The following is a 20,856-nucleotide window of genomic DNA, read 5'->3' as shown; positions in this document are numbered from 1 at the left end:
GTATTGTGTTAGCATCCCTTGTAGGGATTCATCATATGGTTTTATAGATTCTTGTGTATTATATAAGTCTATTATTTATATTATGCATTAATGGGACACTCTTTTAGTGCAATGATAATTGTTGCTTATAATAAATGAATTGTTCCAGAAATTTGATTTAGAAAACTTGAAGTCAATAAGTACTTTGATTGTTAGTGGTTTTACATTAACTAAGGATGATGAATCATCAAAGGAAAATGTGAGTAAGGATTGGTGATTGCAATTATTTTATGTATAACTATGCCTAGACTAGATAGCATGCATGTAGTACATTTGGCAACTAAATTTTAGCAAGAGTCAAAAAAGTTTCATGTGAAGTTAGTAAAGAGGATATTTAAATACTTTAAAGGGGTTGAAGATTATATTTTTTGATATCCAGAAGAATCAAAATTTAATTTAAAAATATATGCATATGTAGATTTGGAAGGATATTTGGATGATTGAAAGAGTACCAGTGGGGGAGCCTTCTTTCTTGGCTCTTGGTTAGTTATTTGGTTGAGTAAGAAATAGAATTTTGTAAAAATTTCAACTTCCAAATCAAAATATATTTTAGTATCCTCATGTTGTACTCAAATATTATGGATGAAGGAGTATATAAAGAATAAAGGGATTAGTTTTTCTCATCTAGTTCCTATACAATGTGATAATACTAGTGTTATCTGGATGTCAAAGAATCTTGTAATGCATTGTATAACTAAATAGATTGATATTAGATACCACTTTATTAGAAAGAAAGTTGAGGCTAGAGAAGTCAAGTTGGAGTATGTGTTGGAAAAGGATCTAATCAAAAAAATATTCACTAAAGTGTTTCCTAAAGATACTTTTGAGTACCTCAAAGGGAATGTGGCCATTCTACGCCTTCTAGGTGCCTAATAGTGTGCATAAATGTCTACATTGGTCTAGTAGCATTTTGAACATCTATATACAAGTCTGGATTAGTGTTTATGTTCTTCATCTCAGAGGGAGAAGAGTGTGTTTGGTAGGGAGAGAAACTACCTTTTTTTTGGCTATTTATCATTATAATTAAAGTGGAAGGGATTTTGTAGGATATTTTTTGAGCTTTGGGAGATTTATGGTGATCTTCTTTGATTTCTTTGTTATTGATGATTTTTTCCATCCACAAAAAAGTAGGAGATCATTGAAACGTGAGGTTGTTTTTTATCATTGATGTCAACTTCCTTATCTCAACCTGTAGTGTGTTGGTAGTTGTGTATTAAAAACTTGGTGCTTATGTAGTGTATCAGTTGGTTGTGTTACAATTGGCTAAGCATTAATTATTTCAACCATTTTGTACCTTGGTTATGGTTTACATCATTGTAGTGGATCATGTTTTGTAATCAATGCTCTATGATACATGTGGTTCAATTTTGGTCCCAAATATATTTCTGAGCATGTCCAATCATAACCATTGGAACTGATGATCATTGTGGCATATTGACATACCCAAGAATTGTTGTGTTACTTGAGGTGTTGTGTCATATCAAATCTATTTTAATTGATTCATTTGATGTTTGTATCGAATGTATATATAAGATAATTTCAAGCGGGTTGTATAGAAGTCCATAAATTCAAGATTGTTTATTTGATTCATGTGCTTGTTTCTTATATGACACAGCAAGAATCTAAGGGCACCCCTACTAGAGGTAATATTAATATAGATCCTTGTAAGTAACCACATAGTGGAAACACAACACAAGATACACAATCTGATACCAAATTCAACTCTTTATTCATAAATAATTGTTTACATGAAATGTATTAGGTTGTAAGGCCTTTCTGGTTACGGCCAAATACAAAGAAACTACAATAATAATTCTACAAGATCCCTCAAGATCTAATCTATTGGCTCCTAATATAATAGTGATTTCAACTACCAAGTAGACAAGATGGGATTGCATCTAAGGGAAACTATCTGCTATAATAGACATAATTTTTCAAGAACCTAAGCCAACTATAAGGTTGAACTCCTTCTACTTCAAGCTCGAAAAAACCTAGGCAAGTAGACCTTTAGATTCTTTCCTATGGTACTAGTTCAAAGAATATATCTAAATCTATATAAAGTATATTAAACCCTTATTTCTCCTATACTCATGAAAAAATAGAGGCATGTAGTAGAAAATTGTAAAACTTATGAAATCTACAATATGAGTAGGGGTATCCTTTAAACTCCTAAAAAAAAAGGGGGAATAGATGATTGATTATTTGATTTTGAATCAACAAAACCCCATATATAGAAACAAATTAAAATAATCATGTAGTTGATTAGTACCTTATCCATTGGGTATTCCACAAACTATAACATACATCAGGTATTGGTGATCTATCATATCACATTGTGAATTAGACATCAATGTTCATACTAAACCTCATACATCAGACATCCTTCTCATGAAACTCATAACCCTATCAAAATGTCTCAAGAATTTACATGATTCTTTGAATAAAAGTAAAATCACATCAAAACGTACAACTTGAAATGAGATACAACTAGATCTATTCTCTTTGTTCATAAACCACAAAAGATTGCAAACAACAAAGAAAGGAGACAAGAACAAGAATGAAACTAAGTAATATTGTTGTTCTTTATATTCATTCATTTGAAACAAGTACATTCAAGATGCATGAAAGACCTATAAATCACACCAACAAACTATAATTATATTTTATCTTTATTATTGTTGTTCATACAAGAGAATTACTGAAAGAATGGTGGAAACTAGCTAAGAAATTGCTCAAAACTTTGGGAACCAACCTAGATGGTATCACTCCAATGGAAATCTGTCCAAAAAGTTGGAACCAACCCTATAAAATGTGAGAAGAAAGAAAGATATAGATGAGGAAGGAATCCCAAATCTAATTTAGAATTGACACTTGTCCACATGAATGTCTATCAAATGGTGTTGCAAAACTGGATCAGATCTCATCATTATTTTTCAAAAAACTTGCAAAATGTCTTTCTGAATGATGAGAAAAGCCCTTTAATAATATACTATCAAAATTGATGCCACAAGTTTCCAAAATCCACATTTCAAAACTTTGGAGATAAAATTAAATCCCTACTAAGGCCCCCTCCAAATTTGATACCTACCCATTTCACAGTTTTATCATAAATTGAAAACAAAACTACCTATACAAGAATGTAGTTGCATAAGGAGCACCTTAGAAAAAAACCAAGCATAACAGTTACCCACTAATACCTATGCAAAATAAATAGAAAATCTAGTAACTATAGTAATACCCCAAAATTGGCACATTACCATGCTAAACAAATTCTGGTCTATTCAATCAATTCAAAGTCCTATTACACTAGGCAATTATAATTTTGCTAATTGCTACTTGACCTAAGTGTCAAATATAGAAAATCCCTAACCTACATTAATTACATACTCTATTTAATTCCTAAGTCTAATTGAATTAGCAAAGGTAAACCTATTAATTAATTAATTTAATTATAAGTCCTAGTACTTTAATTAAGTTAAATCTACCCCTTTTGGTAAAATACATATTAAGGAATTAAATGTATTTGATTTACTAAGATATATTCTCATTTTAACTATTGAGTTCAATTATTCAATTAATTAAGAATATCCATTTATGAGGTCATATTCTATTTTCTTAAATTAAATATATTCTCCAAATCCTCTCTTCAGTTTAGAATTGGAAACATTGAGTTAACTTTAAAAGAAAAGGAATTAAATTAGTTAACTCCTTATTCCACTCAAAAGTAAATTAGTTAACTTCCTTTTCATAAGGAAACTTTCTATTCTATGTGAATCTTCTTCAAATCTCGGTTGTTCATTCAATTTGATCTCAACCATTAATCAAATTCTTGGATTCTATTTAAGAAGCCCTTAAATCCTCATTTCAGAGGTTGCACATGAATTACATCGAACTTATGCTAAAATAATCAATCATTTCTTACATTCATAGATTTTATTTTCTTGCATATTAATCTCATCTAGCTTAAATATGCCCTAATATAGATTAATTGTTCTTTCATTTTCTTATATTAAATGCATCTCATATAGATTAATCTTGCACATCATATTGTTATAAAAATCCTTCATTCTAGATGTCTAGTTGCTAGCTTCTCAATCTGAGAGCAATTAGCAAAATCATTCTATTTAGGAGGCAACAAATCAACCCGTTGGTTATTTCAGACAAATAATTCCTTGTTCATTCTAGGATTATCCCTTAGCTAATGATCATGTTGAAGTGTGTGTGAATCATAGAGGCCCCCATTTCCCACTCACATTTTTGGCACCCACTATGGGACCAAGAAATCAAGTTTTTGGCCTTATCTATTCTTTATTCTATATTTTTTTTAGTGTTATGTCATAGTTGTCCATACATTCCCTCGATTTCTCATGCAAAAAATCTCATTCTAGTGTGAAGAAACTAAGATTTTTGTCCCTGTTCTACATTTCTTCGCACATAAAAGTGTATAATTACATAGTTTCTCATGCAGTACACACCATTTTCTCATGTGGGCCTGTGAAGAATTTTGTGCAAAATTTGGCATCAGTAAATGCAAATTGTAGTTTTCAAATTTTGTTTTTATCATGATGATTTAACTAACGATTATTTCTGAAGCATTTGATTTTTGGTTTTTGATTTTCAATAGCTTAATAGTGGCTTGTAGAATGCTTGTTGAAGACACCTTATTGCAAATTCTTAAATAGTATTGATAGTTTGATTGCAGGATGTTTTGTCAAAGATACACATGTCAAAGAATCAATTCAATCCCAGTAAAATGTTGTGTCTTCTTTACTGCTTTCTCACACATAATTTAGAAGGGCTTGTGAACTTCATAGGCCTCTAGATAAAGGAATAGAGAAGTATGCTTTTTTCTATTTGGAAGTGATGCCTAAGAATAAATAAAAAACCTAGACACATTTGGAGGATGGTACCCAAGGGAGGCAAGAAAGTTAGTGGTTCTCCCAAGAAAATCGTTTTATGAAGAGATGATGATTTCCTTTTAGGGGTTCAAAGACTTGGAAAAAGACAAGTTGGGATTGATAAGCTAACTCTGTGATGAACATATTCTATGTGTTTAGGTAAGGTGATGAGGTAGAGGATTATGCTCTTTCCCCTTGGGGGAAATTAGAAACTTGGACCCTTAAATTTGAGCCACCGGTCTAAGTCAACCTTTAGAGGGCCTATCAAAGCAATCCAACATCTAAAAATGACTCAAGTGAGCACACACCTTTTGCTAGTAATTCCAACTCACTATAATAAATAATCTTTGTAGAGAAAAAGACTCCAATGCAATGTTAATTTCTTCCTCTTGATTCCTAATATCACATATAAAGAGGAGGCTCTGTCTATTGTAATGGTTGGCATTGGCCCTAGTCTTGCTAGTAAAGTGTGTGCACTTTTAGATGCTAGTGTGGGCTACTATCCTTAACTTCATTCATGAAATCACTAGGGATTAATGTGAACAAAATCCAAGTAAAAACTTTTAGATAGTTGCTACCCAATTCATCTCTGAAAGGGGGTATAAACTTTGTGCAAGGAGGGGGAAGAATCTCTCCTATAGATCCTTACTATAGGCATGTACCTAGATGTTGGAAGGTGGTATATAAATTTGACCCTTACCACAAGGGTGCTCACTCAATGTATATTTTATTGAGTCCTTAGAATACACCAAAAACAAGGGTGCCCTCTAGTGCGATGACACGACTATGTGAGGTGAACATATACACATAAGTTGTGAGACAAAGGTTTTCCTTCCTTTACCATTTTTGGTTATAGGGATAAAGCTTGTCTTTTTCAAGTTTTTAAAATTGTCCAAATCTTTCAAACAAACAAAAGGTCAAGACTCCTCTATCCCTCTAAGTTTCTTTGTCCTTAGTTGGATTGTTTGCAACTACTACTTGCTTCCCATGTCTAAAAATAACTATCTATTGGTAAACCAAAATGATGTCCAAAACCTGAAAAATATGTTGATATCTACCTAAAACTTGTAATTATAGTTAGTCTTCTGTTCAAAAATGGAAAAACCATTGAAAATCTCTTCAAGTTCAATCAAAAACTATCAATCTATCATTTTTATCGTGTCTAGTTATGTGCAATTTTTCTTGAGAAAACCCTCTATCTACACTTCCTCATGTGGTTCTTTGTAGTTCCTCGTTTGACTCTCGGCGAATCTATGCATAATATTTTTCCAAAAACTATCTTTTTATGCCAAAATTTTGTCCTCTTTTTAGTCAAACTATCAAATCCTCATGTAGCTCTATGCAATTTTTGCCTAGGATCTTGTCCTAAAACTATCAAAACTACTTTGTCAGTTGTGTCTACTTACCTGGTTGTTCATACTTCTTCACTCTGGAATCATATCCTCATGTGATTTTGTCAAAATATATAAAAAATAATGAGTTATTTTGAGCTCCCCCTTCAAAATTTGAATAAATTCTAATCTATGTCTAGAGCACTTGGTCATTCCTTTGTCTGCAACAATGTCCAACTTTGACTTCTTTCTTAGTTGACAAATTGGAATCTACACATGAACTTGTCTTCTCACTTAGTTATCTTATTCTATCCTTTTGTGTTCTTCATACCTTGTGTCGCGATAGTCATAACTCTTGGTTGTTCTAGCCATTACTCAAATGACTTGTACCTAGCTATATAGCACTCTTATCTCACTTTAAGGCTACATTCTATTGTGGTCTTTGTCTAGGATTTTTCTTTTTTTCATTGTCTATGACTATTGCAACAAGGAGTGGAAACATGTTTCATCCACATTAACTTAGATGAGATAGAGCTAGGGGTTGTAATCATGGCAGAGGTCACTTTACAATTTATGCATTGTTTGAATATAGTGAATCTAGTGAAGAATCATTACGATCTTTCTCACTTAGGGTGTTTTTTAGTGGTGAATATTCAAAATTTTGCAAATTTTAGAAATTTTTTGCTAGTAATTTGGTTAATAATTTAAGATTTAAGGCAACCTAAATCGCCACATTTTTATTAAATTTAGTTCTAAAATATTTAAAATCGCTCAATAATTTATTTTATTAAAAAATTAAACTCAAAGATTTGCCACAATATTCAATACATGATTAGAATTGATTCAACAAAATATTATATATTATTGAAGAAATTAATATTAATTCACTAATAATTATCCAAATTATTTGTTACTTTGGGATATATGACCAATATTTTATTTTCACTATTGATTTAAAATATAATTTAATTATCCTCATAATTTCCATGACATAAAATAATTTCAATTTTGAATTGTAATATTCCATAATGATTAGCAAACTTCCTATTATTATTGAGATTCGCCAATATTTTCCACTCGAAAACTATGATTCCAAAATAATCGCTAATGTAAATAATATTTGAAATTAAAAAAATTGAGAGATTCATTGATAAAGATAATTTGATTTTTCAAAATAATGAAAGATTCACCAATAATTTATATCTTTTTCTAGAGGGGGTTTCTTAAAGTTTACCTTGTGAATGTCACCTATTAGACCAACTCGTGTTCAAAGAACATTTTCTATAAACTTACAGCAAACTAGGAATCCCTTGTATCAAGAGGATTCTAAAACTAGCAAAGCACATACGTCTCCAAACAACACATCTAAATTCCCATTTAGGAGACCTTTTCAACCAACATACACTAAAACTTATAATATTCCTAGAATGACTGATCAAGACCAAGAAAACAAAGAATATAGTAGAGAACAAGATTGCCAAGGGAATGAAAGACATAAGGACCCTTTCACTAATGACAATGAGGAAAATGAAGAGATATTTCCCGAAGTCATTGAAAATTTTCATAAGGTTAAACACTTCCAGAAAGTCATGGAAATCTTACTTAATGAAGAGAAAGAGAAATACTTTCTCAAACTCACTCAAGAAGGAGCCAAACTACCTCATCACTTTAATGTTGAAAAAATCATCACACCTGAAGAAGAAATTGAAATGTCATGATGTGTGATAAGGATAAACCTATAAAAACATACACCTTAAACACTCTTTGTCCATTTCCTTTTGATAAGAGAATAGACATGCCTCCTTTTCTAAAAGGTGTTGAGTTACCCAAGTACAATAAATACTTTGGAACTTTTGATCCCCAAGATCATTTGAGGGAATCTAGTGCTTTGTCTATGGAATTCATGCACAATCAAACATATCTTATGCATTTATTCCCATGAAATCTAAGTGTTCAAGCAATGGAATGGTTTTCATGGTTTCCTATTGGTGTCAAAACATTTGATGAGATTTCTAACTTGTTTGTTCAATCGTGCTCACACAACATACGACATCTAGTTAACATACGTGACTTGTGTAACCTTAAACAAAAATTTGGGGAACCTTTCCTCACATTCCTCTAGAAAATTGCAACAACTATAGCAAGAAAACTCAACCTATTGGGAAAAAGAGTAAACAAGCACACATTAGCTATAATAGATATATCAAGTATTCAAAATAGCATAACTAACACTTGCTTGAGTTTTACAACTCAAAACAACCAAAAGACCAAGTCCTCATACAACCTCAAATAGCTCAAAAAAGGCACCCATGAGAGGCCCTTTTGGTGTGTTTTTTATTGGATGGATGTTGGTATGCTCTCTCAAAACACAACTATGGTGAATCTCTTGATAGAAATGAAAACATGAGAATAACCTAAACTAAATGAGTGAGGAATACTTCAAACAATGGGTATGGAAGAAACCATGTTTGAGAGCACTCAAAGGATATGAAAATGGAAATGCAAGAAAGAAACTAATCTAACAATGTAAGATGAAATGAAATCTATCAACTACCAAATGGTTAGTATCAAATGTTATTCTAGAAAATCACTAAGAAAGCTCAAATGACAAACTAGCATGATAACAATGCATATGAGGGAGATGTAAATGCTTGAGATAAGGGCTCTATTTATAGGCTTGAGAGAGGCTCTGGTGAGGTGGAATCCATGTGGCATCCACATAGGTGCCACAAGGAGACATGTAAGCAAGCCATGAAAGTGGTCAACATTCAAAGTTTTCTCACACATGTGTGAGTAAACTTGAAGAAAGGAGTGGGGGACAAAGATGTAAGAGGTGTGGAAGGTATGAGGGGTGTGAAAAGTGTGAGGGTTCATCACACATGTGTGAGTACACACTTAGGATTAAAAGGGGACTTAGCAAGGTGTTTATGGGAATTAAGTGGGATTAAGTAGTAGGTAGGTTTAGAAGGATGAAAGTGATGGTTGTAGACTAGGTTTTAGGATAGGTTTAAGACTAAATTAAATAGGATTTAATTTAATAATAGGTTTAGAGAAATTAATGGAAATGGAGGGAATTAAATAAATGAGATTTATTTAAAAGGGATTTATGGAGGATCATGTATTAAATAAATTTAATACATTAGGAATGGAAGTATTTAAATTAAATTTAAATACATTAGAAAAGTGATCTTATTTAATAAATATAATTTAAATAAATAAGTAGAAGAATATGATCGATATGATTAATTAATAATTAATTAATTATAATGTCAAGGGAAATATTAAATAAATTAATATAGTGTTTGGGAGGATATTAAGCATCTACATTTTGCCCCTCTTTGATATGATGTTGAAATGACATTATATCAAAGAAAAAAAATACAGGTTTCCCTAGAGAGGATAGGAGTCCTAGGAGTCATGTGATAGCAATGATAAGGAAGGAGAGTGCCCCCTTGAGGAAATGGGGTGAAAAGGAATATAGTTTTCCCCATTTTCTCAAAAATAGACACAACAAGGAACAGGGAAAGAGAAAAGGCTTAAAAGATGACCTTGCATAACTTGTTGGTAAGATCAAAATGAAGCAGGGTGAATTGGATAATGATTAATCTAAATGCAGCTGAACTAAATGAATGCATGGGATTCAGTTGTGCTCATATGGGAGAGCACACCCTAGTTTGATATTGCAAGAGGAGTTATGCATCAAATGCTATAGTAGCATAGATGACAAGATTACTTTGCATTGACTAGACTCTCAACACAATAGATGTAGGTTTTAGAGTCATGAAAAAATGACATATACACACTGGAGAGGTCTAGGCACACCCAAAGTCTTGTTAGGGATCTTGGTGGAAAGTGTGCTAACCCATTGCCCCCAGTGAGCAATACATAACCTGTTGGGTGTTCGTTTTGCATGAGGTCAATGGTAGGAATCCATTGCATAATTCCTCTCTTGAAAAGAAAATTTTTTAAAGGATCCACTCCAAGGTTCAGTGTTTTTCTTGTGACGTACCAAAATCTACTCAGTAGAAGATAAATTTGAGTGTTCACAAGGAGGCCTTTGTTGGTTCTAAAAATACTTTTGTCTCAGAATCAAAGTAAATCTGTTCACTATCTCAAAATAACACACTAAAGAGAACAATATTTTTGTATTTTCAATTTTTTTGATGAATGCAACTCTAACAATGCAGCTAATATGAGGTCCTATTCTAACAAGGGGTTAGCAAAGAAAATAATGAAACTGGAAGAAAATAACATGAAATCAAAATAACTTGAAATTGAAATCCTAAACAAACATAAGCTACAAAAAAACAACATGCTACAAGTTAAACTTTCAAAGAAATCAATAGAAAACCAATGAAAATAGGAGCAGCACTTCCTAGAATCCACTAATCCAATCATCGATGAGAAACTTGAATAATCATATGATATTTCACCTCTCATCAAATTTCAAGGCCACGAAAAGTGCCCTCATGCAAGATAAAAGGCTATGCAGACACAATTTAATTATCTCTTCTCAAGCTCGTTACATTAGCAGAATTCATAAATCTATAGCAAACACCAGAACTAAAAGATCACACAACTAGAAACAACACAATAAACCTTTGGCTCAATCACAATTCCATGAACAAATTTCACAAAATAATGACACATTTAGGCAAGAATAACTACACTCCAAATGCGAGCAAAAAAAATAATTTTATTGCATAATAACGATGGCCCTTATTACATTTTACAATGGGGTATTTATAAGAAATTGTCTCCTCAATTTGTGTTGACAATGAGATCTATCTTCATGCAATAAAATGTTTTTTAAAACATTAAAACAAACTATCAACTAATCTAGTGCTTAGAGGGATTGCATCCATATTTTATTCATTAATTGGATGCATGAGCCCTTTACATGTCAAAAAAAAATGAAAGCATGAGAAAGAAAGTAGGAGGAATCCATCAGTTGAAGTGGAAGTGCATGAAGGCACCAAAAATAGAAGTTGGCCCTTCACTACGCATGTGTCAAAGTTAAACTTGCCATCAAAATGTGCTCTCGATGCATGGAAAGTGATATTTTTGGAACTGACAGTCAACTATTGGCACACCTCTAAATTGTGGAGCTGTGGACCTACAGAGTTGCATGAAAATGTAGAGCTATAGACCTGTAGAGCTGCGGAGCTATAGACCTCAATTGGGTCAACAACTCAAAATTTTACTAAGTGTCAAAATTAAAATTCTGGCATCTAGGTATTGTTCTTCTTCATCCCAAAGCTATGTTTGGATGTTTTCCCTTGAATTTCTCTATCATCTCAATAATTTTAGCCACATCTAGAAGATCTAAATCCTCATACTTGTCCTTGACCTTCTATCTATAGTTGTCCACCTCAATTCAAGTCTCTGCAAAGTCTCCGAGTTTGGTGTCCAACTAGCATTGCTTCTTTTGTTCTGAAAGCTTATTTGATATATTCATCACTAAATGCTTCCTCTAAAGTCTTCTTGAAATTCTCCACTACTACCTAAATTGGCAATAGCTTCTCTCATTCTTCATCTTCAAAAATGTCCAAGCATGCATCACTGTACAACTTTTTTGCTTCCAAAATTTTCCCTCAGGCCTGGTCCTTGAGCCTATGTATCTTTTCATGCAATGTTTCCATCATTTATTTCCATCTACTATCTTCTCTATCCAATCATCTATCATGTCTAGCTCTTCTCTGATATATACATCAATCAAAATGTGGTACTTTTGGCCCTTTATGGCTTGTAGAGTTTGCAAATCTTTGCTCCATGACTGTACCTCATCCATGATACTAAAGTCTTGCCTCAAAATTGCCACAATCTTATCAACATTCTCTTGCGTAGCATGCAACAACTTCAAACTTCCTATGATTATAGTGACACCTTTATCCTCAAGGCTATCTTGCCATTCCTAACAAGATTTCAAAAATGGATTGAGTCGTACACCTTCCCCTTCTCTAAGAATGGTATTTAGAGTCTCCTCGGGGAGTTCAAGATCAAGAGGACCAACAACTTTGGCTAGATATCCCTTTAGGATCTCAACTTTCCTTTGAAGAGTTTGTAGTTCAATCTCATCCTGCTCCATGTGCCTAAGAACCTCTTTGACTCCCATAGTCATCATCTAGTGGGCTGAATCTCGTGTAGGCTTTCCCAACATAACATCCTTCACTTCATAATCCTTAAGGCTAACGGCTTCTACATCTGTACCTTTAGGAGGAAGGGCCACTTGTGTAAATAAATCCTAGTTTTATATGGTAGTGATAAATTGCAAGTGGCATTGCATCATGTAATGGAGACTCAAGTTTGTTCAATATCTCTACAATATCACAAAGATCATCCTCTGAAGCACAGAACTAATGCTTGGCACTTCTCATTATCTCCTTTCAGAACCATCTCGGGATTTTTTTTCCTGTAGTTCTGGCTCTTGATGATGAATGGGTGTGTTATGTTGGTGCTCAAAATTGTATTCCCATTGTGAGCGTCTATTTTAATGTTTGAATCAAATCAACCCCTATGAATGCCCATAAATGCATATGTACCCAACTGTACCTTTGAGGCTCCTAAGGTGTTTAATGTTTCTAACACCCTCCATTCAGTGTGTTTATGTGTTCCATGATGATAAATTGACATTCCGAGCCATTTCGTGAAGTCTTATTTTGAGCTAGTTCCAAATTTTTATTTTCACCTAAGTGTCAAACAGCGACAGGAGACTGTGTTTGCAGCTAAATATATCGCACCCAGAAATGTTTTGTGATTCACCGCTTTGGCAGTGTCAAGTGTCCATATCCAAGAACCTATGTTTTAGATTTTGAGTCATTTTGAGTCTGTTTGACTAGGTTTTGCATCCCTCAAAGTTGGTCATTTAATATTGTCATGCTGATGCAATTAGTTCAAAATTTTGGGAAGCCCAGTTTGACGTGCTATAACTTTTGACCAGTTGACCAAAATGCTGAATTTCCTTTTTTTTTGTATTATAGATGTCAAAGGCTTGTTATGTTTCAAGTTTTAGCTTATGAAAAATCTGTTTGATCAGTTTTCAAACGTGATTCAAAATGCAATTTCTATCTTTTTACTGGTGTCAGCACATGTAGATTGTTTGGTACCCCTGTTTGGGATGTTATAACTTGAGATCCATGATAGATGAGATCAAATGGATTGTACCACTATGTTGTTCTCTGAAAATACTTCAAGTGCACCAATTTTTAGGTCTTGACAGATCTGTCTGCACACTTTGCCAGGTCAATTCCATTCACAAAAAATGCTTTCTGTCAGTGTTTCCAATCAATAAACTCCAAGTAGCCTACTTTGATCACTTGCCAATTGCATCCTGTTATTCATCATGAGCCCAAATTGTAGATCCATATTCTCCTCATGATAGTGAACCAATGCCCCAAATTTCATTCTCCCAAGTGTCCATTTGCTCAGTTTTCAAAGCCAAATCCAAAGGCAGTTTATTATTTTCTGACACGTTTTCTTGCAGGTAGGTCTGAGAGGTCAACTTTGACAGTGAATATCTTTTGACCAAAAATTCATCATGAGACGAGATTTGATGGGGTAGAAGTGTGTGGAATAGAGATTAAGTATGCCAGTTTTCAAAGCTTGGTCATATGTTTGGATCAATTTTTAAGGCCAGTCAAAGGACCTTCTGACGCAAATTGACAAGTTACAAATTAATGGTAAAGTGATCTTTAATTAATGGTTCAATGATCGAACTTGTTTCCAATTAGTTCAAGATGATTAGTGGATCAATTTTGCAAATCAGTTACAAAGCAATGATGAAACCAAATCAGATCAATGTGTAGAAAGAGGAGAGAGGTTTTTTAGTTGTAAGGGATTGAATTCCAAGTGGACAAATGTCAGTTGTATAACAGATCTAGGAATTCACTTCTTGCTATATCTTTCTTTCTTTCATCTATTGTAGGGGTTGGAAATTTTGGAAAGTTTCTTTGGAATGAAGGCATTTAGTAGAACTGGCCCTGGAATTGACCATGAAGCTTTTGCTTTGTCTGTGATACCGCCTTCCCATCCCATCAATTTCTCATTCCTACCATTTTCTCTCTTGTATGACAGCATTTGTTCATTGAATAGTCTGGTTTATTAGGTTCTTTGTGAGTTAATTTTATGCATTTTTATGTATTATTTCAAGGAAATCAACACAAGGAACAACAAGTGTTTAGTTTCAATTTAGATCTTGTCTCCTTTCTCAGTTGAGCTGTGATTTTTTATGGTCTTTAAACAAAGAGCCTAGGTCATAGTTGTAGTCCTTTAAGGCTATATGTTGCTTCATTGTTGCTTGTAATTCAAAGAATTATGTAAATGCTTCAGAATTTCAATAGGGTTGTAGGTTTATTGAGGAGGATATCAAGTAAGAATGAGATTTAAGTTGAACATTGATGTCTATTTACAAGGTGAATAGATAGATCATATATCTGAATATATGAATAAGTATCAGATATCCAAAATGCATGAGGGAGATTCATGAATTTCACAATGGATCAGGCACTAATCAACTACAACATCATTAGTTTGATTTCTATACTTGGTTTTCATCCACTTTCCCCACCCACATAAAATCAAATCAAAATTCAAATCATCTTTACATTTTATGTTGAAGAGCTAGAACAAATTAACCCTCACTCAACTTATGAGATTCATATATTTGCATTTAGCTACTGTAGATCTGGGTCATTTCATGAGTTATTAGGAAATATAAGGGTTTTCATCTACAGTAAATAGGTTTATAATTATGTTTTAAATGCACTGGCACCATATCTTAGAACCTTAAGGTTAACCCACCTAGGTATTGCAGAGCCTGAAATGAAGAAGGGTCAAGCCTTATAGTTGGCCCAAGACTATAGTCAAGTGCATTCATCATAGGAATTTGCTAGCCTTAGATGCATTTGTCTGGTTTCTTGGTTGTTTGTAAAACTATTAAATTAGGAGCCAACATGTTCAACTACCTCCTTCCCTTTATTGCTCTTGCTTGGAGTCATCACCTATTGTGAAGACTCTCCTTCTATAGCCTCAATCTTCGTAGATCCTATAGCTTGCTCCTCGGCATCTTGGGAAGGTTGTATTGCATAGTCTAGCATCTATCCCTCTGTTGATGCCTCATCAGTAGCCCTCGACTCTGGTTGCTCTTGTGGTAATTATTCCTTTTGAACTTGTTCCTCTTTTGAACTTGAAGGTGGAGGAGTTACTAAACTGTCATCCACCACCGTAATCTATGGTGGAGATGGAGGAGTGAGATCAAGACCCTATGTCTCTGGTGGCATCTGCATCTAATCCTCCTATTGGGGCTCACCTATAGTGGTGTCTCTAATCTCATGTCCAACCAACTCTATACCCACGAGCATGAAATCAAAATCTATCATGGAGAAAACATCCTCACCTCCTTCCCATTTCTCATTCACCCATCACTACACTTCATCTTCTGAAGAAGAGATTTCTAATGGTTCTACTTGGGTGGATGGTGGGCTACAAGTGGAACTCCTTCTTCTTTCCAACAATGTAGCTTTTCTAACTGAGTTCTTTATAGGGATACATGTTCCTCCTCCTCTTCTAATTCTTTTTCTTCCTCAAGAATAGTTTCAGGAATAGATGGATTAGGTACTAATCTTCTGCTGATCCTTTGCCTTTTCTTCATCTTAATCTTGATCCTCTTATGTTTCTTGGAGATAGAAGGAGAAAAGGGCTCTTCTTGTACAAGAGGAATGGAGGCTTCTGGAGTCTCTCCCTCTTCTAGTTGGCTTGGCACAATAGGAGGCAACTAAGGTTCATCCTAGATTTGAGAGGCTCCAATACCTTGGAACTCTTGTGAGCTCTGTTCATCTTACTGAGAAGACATATGTTCTATAACCTATTCTATGTGAATCCTCTGAGGAGAGGTTCTCTTCCTCTTTTCCTTCCTTTCAAGAGGGTGATAATATCCCACTAGGCAATTAAGCTGGTAGACTATCTCTGGCCTAATAGGAGATTGGAGTGCAAAGATAGGAACTGTGACTTTCCTTCCCTTATCCCTTTTTGGGCAAGCATGTGCATGGAAGATTATAATATCAGGAATTGGATCAAGTGGAAAAGGTTTCTTTATCGAGTCCTTTGTCATTCTAATGACATGTCTCACTCAATGATTAATGTCATTTCCTTCCTCTCTGTCAACCTTTGCATTCAGAATTGTTCTTTCACCAACTTTATCTGTATTGAATAGGGGATCCAGTAATTCTTTAGAGCCTTGTAGCCTTATATCATCAGGGATATTCAAATGGAGAGCCTTTTCTGCTAAATACAAAGTCATCCTACAATAGTCCTTGATGTGGATGTCGTGGTTATTTGTAGCATTCATCCAATGATCTTCAATGGCATCTTCATGATGGAAGTCCTTTCTTGCTAGGCTTTCTACTTTACCCACATTGTCAAAGTATGGCCAAGGAGAGTTGTATTCTTCAAGAGGATAGTTCTCCCATTTCCACTCGAAGGTCAGAATGTCCTATTTTCGCTTCACCTGATACAGCCCAATGACCAATGGCCATTCCCAGTAGGGTCTCCGTTGTCTTTTGATCCTCTCATAAGTTGACTTAATCTACTAAGAGATCTCCAATAGGACCAGCTTGTCACTTGAATATCTTAGGAGCTTCTGAGGATTGATAGATGCACCACCTACCCAAATATATGTGAATGTCCTAAACTGGATGAAGTAGGCTCTAAGAGCTGTGATCTGTGCCTTGGCTTCATCAGATAACCTCTTCCCATTATCTCCCTTGATGAATCAAATAATCGCAAAGATGAATGCATCATTAATGATCCTATACTTCTTACTCTATGCTAAGAGCTTTTTCTTCACCAACTGAGGGTAAACTATGTATGGCTAGGCATTGGGATCCTACATACTGCCCATCTATACAACCCAAGATAGTTTTTTTCCCTTGCTACCAGTAGGTACACCATATAAGAAGTCATGTAGAACTTCTTCTTATCCTTTACCATTCTTAGCTGCTCACATAGGTTTTCACTTAGTGTGGTGGCCCAATCCAGTGGTATCTTTGCATGCCTGATGGTCTCAATGAAGTTGACCATGAATGGAGTGAGATGACCCACTACGGGTAAGCCCATGACTCTTTTCAAGAGAATAATAGAGTATTTAATGTCATCCTTCATATATCCCTAAGTCATATCCACTTTTTTGATTGTCTTTCCCTAATGTGGCTTTTCAATGAAGTATAAGGAATGTATGATATCGATGGCCTCTTGATGATGCTCCTTGTACCATCTATCAGCTACTTCATAGGAGAGTCAAATGAACTAATAAGCTCTAGGAAGATGGAAGACTCTCTCGATGTTATCAAGTCATAGATCTAAGATGACTTCTCAAGTAACACTCTTGATTGCCCTTTCATTAGGAATGAAGTGCCAAGATAGGGTCATGACCAATTCAGTTGACTGCATCGACACAAAATGTGACGCTGCACTCACTAATCTAGATCAGATCAATGTAGACACCAAGGTTAACCTTTGTGTCAGATTGTTGCAAACTTTCAAGAAATTTCCCAAATCTATGTGTCCAAGGTAAGTATCTTTGATCTCAACGTAATCATCATGTAACCTCGACTTTGGGGGTAGACCTTAGAACTTGAAAACAACTGGTTTCACTGCTACTCCAGATGTGGATGCCATTTGATCACATTACCTACACATCACGAGAAAAAAAAAACATTATTAGTCAACAAATAGAATAAAAGTAAAACATTAAAAAAAATCTCCTTAGGGATTTATTTATTTTTTGAAAAAAAAATTATTCCTTTCTTTTTTCCAAAATTTTATAAATTAAAAAAAAAAAAAACCCTTATGCAAAAATAAAATAAATAAATGAACTAGAAGGTGCAGGCATGGGTGTGTCATGGATGGCATGAGCATCTAAGTGTGAGCACACCACATGGGCACCGTGCAAGTACAGGTGTGTCACAAAGTGCTTTGTGTAGGCGCGGGTGCAAGCGCCACTATGTGGGCATAGCACACACGCCCAAAAGGGCACTGTGCGTGAGCACTGCCACACAAGTGTAGTGTAGGCACACACTCATGAGGGCACTGAACTAAAAAAGAAAGAGGGGGGGGAGGGTTTTATAGCCTCTCCCTCCTCGCATGAAAAACACAATGTGCATTGAGCCTTAGCATGCATGTGCATAGGTGAGAGTGAATTTTTTTTTTTTTTTTTGAAACTTGTATTTCAAAATTTTTGAGTTTTCTAATGTTTTTGTGATTTTGAATTTTCTATTTTTTTGTGATTTTTTAATTTTTTAAATTTTTTTTTTACTCTATGACTCAAACTTTCAAACGAATTTTCTTCTCCTAACTCTCAAACTTGTGAGTCTGGGAGTTGAAAAAAGTAGGGGGTCCCCATTCCTAGCAAGGAATGGGGCATGTGTTATGGATACCACAACATAACCACAACTCAAAAATTGACAAATATGTGCTAAAGAACCATGAAAATACATTATATCACAAAATGACGTGTAATCAGGTTAAACCATTCAAATGATACCAAGATATTGAAGATCGACGCACACTTGGGAAGGCTATCGCTGACACACAAAGATAAAATCAACAAAAAGACCCTATGCCCAAGTAGTCATTCAATCCATAGTTCTTGCCATAAACTTTATTCTGATAGTAAAATTTGTTAAGCCTGTGTAGGAAGGATTCATCCTATAAGGCAAAAATTGACTATTTGATTGAATTATATTGAAATATTTTTGATTGTTTGCTAGAAATTATGTGAAAGGAACAAGGTTCTCAAATCATTTAGTCTCAATGAAAATTTGTGTAAGTTTTTTTGCAATCATTATTTTGATAAGCTCAATTTGATGGGTTGAAGCTCAACGTGATGAGATTAGATGATGAGCAGAAGAATTTGGATAAGATATGATAAGATGATGGATGAATTGAATTGGAATGGAAGTGGAATGATGTTGATGAGAAGAAAAAGGAGACTTTAATAATATGTAAATTGATTTGTAGGAAATGATTGGAAGAATGGAATTTGATTAGAGTAGAGGATAAATGAATTGATAGAATTATTGAAAATGACTAGATTGGGACCATTGACAAGGGAGATCCAAGGAATGGTAAATGGATGAGAAGGGTGGGGATATATGAATGGAGGAATAATATGGGGGACCAAAGGATCTAGTATAGGAAAATGGGGAGCCAAGGACCATGTTACAAAGGAGTTCAAATGCCTCATACCAAGGATAGGAAAATGGAAGAAAATATGGTGGGAAAGGATGTGTGGAAATGGGAAAATGGTGTAAAGGCTATTGTATGGAGGAAGGGAAGGCATGTATTCTTCCAAAGCATGTATGAACATTTTTTTGTTGTGCCTCTAGTATGGATCACGAGCATGGGCTTGAAAGGGGAATGAATATGGGATATGGGAGGAAGGGTATGAATATGATATGGGTAATGATATGAAGGATAGGGATGAAATGTGGATATGAAGTAGATGAAATGGATGGGATAACCAAGACCAAGGACATATTAAAGAAGGACGAAAATATGTAGGTGTATGGATGGAGGATGGAATAAATGAACATGAAATGAACAATGAGATGCAAGATATGGATAGATTTTCAAGATCAAATATATGAAAGTATTATGGGAGTATATAGCATAATGTATGGATAATGCGAAGGGATATGGAAAGTGAGCATGTGGATGGATGGAAGGTAAATGATAGTAAAGATCAAAGATGGAAAAGGATGAGGAATGGTAGATAGGAATACGGAAGATATATAAGGAAATGTGGTATGGATGGAGCTTGCCCCCAATGTAGAGTGCAAGTGGAAGAGGATAAGTGAATGGAAGTATAAGTGGAATTGGAAGATAATGGATACATGATAAGGAAACAAAGACAAGACTCAAGCATCTAATTGTATTTATGGGATCCCTTCATATCTATTTCTTGTTATTTGTTATTTTCAAGGAATTTTTACTATTTTCTCATAGATATTGGTAGGATAGTGAAAAGAAGGGTGAAATGGGTTGGGAAATGGAGGTCAAGGACTTATGAAAAGGTTTGAATTAAGTAGGAAGAGTGGTTGAGAAGAAGACATGGTTGGTGGATAATAGGTTGGAAGACTTGTGCATGAGTGGATGAAGGAAGTGAAAAGATCATCATTGACACACACCTTGAAAAGTGATGGAAAGGAGGAAATTTTGGAGGATATGTAGGAGAAAGTTTGAATTTTTGGATATAGGGACCCAAAATGGATGAAAGAGATGATCGATTTTGGATGCTAGATTTTGGGACATAAGGACCCAAAATGGATTTGGAAAATGGAAGCTTAGATGATTTATGAATGAGGGAAGCCTTTGGATTAGCAAAATTGTATGCCATGTTGGACTTTTCTTTGAGATTCATTGCTTCATTGAGTAGTTTTGGGATCCACATGATTTTTACATTTTTGATTTTGAGCCTTTGTGGCCTTTTAATTTTTCTTTGGATCATATTTTTCTTTTCTTGGACATGTCTTTTAGAGGGGACATGTTGATCCTTGTATTTTTGTGGATATTTGGCTTGATTCACTTTATCT

Source organism: Cupressus sempervirens, chromosome 5 (assembly GCF_028749045.1).
Source record: "Cupressus sempervirens isolate cs-2001-9-10 chromosome 5, ASM2874904v1, whole genome shotgun sequence".
NCBI classification, from domain to species: domain Eukaryota; kingdom Viridiplantae; phylum Streptophyta; class Pinopsida; order Cupressales; family Cupressaceae; genus Cupressus; species Cupressus sempervirens.
The sequence above is the reverse complement of the archived record's forward strand: the minus strand, read 5'-3'. Positions refer to the sequence as shown.